Source organism: Octopus sinensis, linkage group LG6 (assembly GCF_006345805.1).
Source record: "Octopus sinensis linkage group LG6, ASM634580v1, whole genome shotgun sequence".
NCBI lineage: Eukaryota > Metazoa > Mollusca > Cephalopoda > Octopoda > Octopodidae > Octopus > Octopus sinensis.
The window spans coordinates 99,201,569-99,203,947 of record NC_043002.1 but is presented as its reverse complement, the minus strand read 5'-3'; positions in this window follow the sequence as shown (position 1 = coordinate 99,203,947).

Genomic DNA, 2,379 nt, shown 5'->3' with positions numbered 1-2,379 from the left:
TCACATACACCACCCCTGCCTCCAATACTTTATTATCTCCCCTTCGTTCTATCTCTCCTGTCAGACCATTTTTTTCGCAACCAACCGCCATGCCTGATCGCTAAATCCACAAGTTTTTAAAATTCTTTCTCTGTTTATTTTCTCTTATTCCTTTCTGTTGAAGAGCGTAGGCTCGAAACGTAAAATACTTTCTAACTTTTCTGAGCGTCAAACTAATACACCTGCTTGTTGTTCATACACCTGCCTTCATCTTTTGTTTTCCTGTAAATTTCAACTATGTGTGTGTGTGTGTGTTTATTATTATTATTATTATTATTAGTAGTAGTAGTAGTAGTAGTAGTAGTAGTAGTAGTAGTAGTAGTAGTAGTAGTAGTAGTAGTAGTAGTAGTAGTAAGAGTAACTGCTTTCTCGTGTACGAGCGAAGCCATTGCTAGAAACAATCGTTGAAATATGTCATTGACGATGCAATGTGAGGCCTTTGTATGACTCTTGGACCAGACCAAAGATTTTCACATGCTATCGCATAATGCACAAGTGTGCTGGCTGGCAGACGAAGCAGATTCCACATTATGAATTCTTTTGTCATGGCTTTTCAATCTTCCAACTGAGAGGCAGACCTTTCCACAGGTTGCACATGCTCTGTTGTGAATTATAGCCGTATCACTGTTTACAAGGTGCTGATTCCTGTGAGCTCTCTGATGGCTGACTAGGTTTGCGTGACTCATGTATTTCCTTCCACAAACCATACACATAAAATGCAACACTCCCTCATTTTCCACAGGTTCATTCTTTCTAGGCCTTCACTTAATCTGGGGCTTCGTTCTCTCTTTCAAACATCGAACAACCGACCTGCACCCTTTTCCTCCATCCGTTTCAGCCATGCGTTTCTCTGTCCCAATCAACAACTGAAATTCCTGTCTGTTTCAGAGGAATTCTCAGGAAGGCCTTGAGCTACATTTTGGTTTTATATGCCGGAACCATTCCATCTTCCTGCTAACCACAAGAAAGTTGCTTAGGAAGTCTTTTAACATTCATTCTCACCGGATGTCCGCCCCACCAAAACCAAATCAAATTGACATTACAATTGTTTTCATAAATGGAAGATTTTTTATTACATATCTCCGACAATGTTATGCAATTCATACAATGTTATGTAATATATGCCATAAAATACTGCAATGCGTATAAAACGTATTCTCTTCCTCATAATTTGAAGACACAATCGGCTAAATATATGGGTGTATCTGCGTGGGTGAGCGATTTGGTGTGTTGGTATGCGTGCATGTGCGTGTAAGTGTGTGTATGTGCGTGAGAGTGTTTCAGTGTGTGTGTGTGTGTGTGTGTGTGTGTGTGTATGTGTGTGTGTGTGTGCGTGTGTGTGTGTGAGTGTGTGTGTGTCTGAATTCCATCTTTTTAAACGATATTTACTGTCCATCCTAAACTCATCTTCAGGATTAACTGCCATATTTACATCGTAAACATTCAACGTGATATAAGATTTCCTCTTGCTAAGTATTCAATTTTCTAGATTGAGTGTAACCACTATGCATGATTCTTTTTCTTCCTTTCCAATGCTGTCTACGGTGTGGGCCTTGGGTCTTTAACTTTATACTCTACTGTTATTGAAAGTGTTATGAAGGTGTCCCAGTCAAGTGCATATAACTCTGTTTTCTGATAGCTTGTAACTTTTTCTGAAATTTTATGTGCTCATAATTCTTTATTTGTGTTATAAATGTTTGACTTAAGTTATAAGTTATAAATAATTTCAATGATTTCAGCTATAATTAAGCTTCCAGAGCTTTCTTGCGAATGGCAAACTGCTAAGTAAGCTGAAGGAGGGAATAATATGCCCAATACATAAAGGGGGAAGTAGAGCAGATGCCAAAAACTATAAGCCTATCTCTCTGACTTCACACATCAGCAAAGTCATGGAACGGATAGTCAGAAAGAAACAAATCGCATTCCTTGAGGAAAATAACTTGCTGAGTGATACCCAGCATGGTTTTCGACCAGGTAGGAGCTGCCTGACCCAGCTCTTACAGCATTATGACTGGGTGTTGAGGCAGTTACTCAACAAATCAAATGTGGACGTAATCTACCTTGATTTTGCAAAAGCTTTTGACAAGGTGGATCATGGTATGATAAGCCACAAATTACGTGACCTTGGCATAGCTGGAAAACTTGGAGTATGGTTGCATGACTTCCTGAAAGATAGGAGTCAGGCAGTAGTGGTTAATGGAGCCACCTCTATGAACACACAAATAGTGAGCGGTGTTCCACAGGGCACTGTCTTGGGACCACTGCTTTTTATAGTGGCCCTCTCAGATATGCCCTCAAATGCCCGGATAGCCACTCTGGCCAGCTATGCAGACGATACGA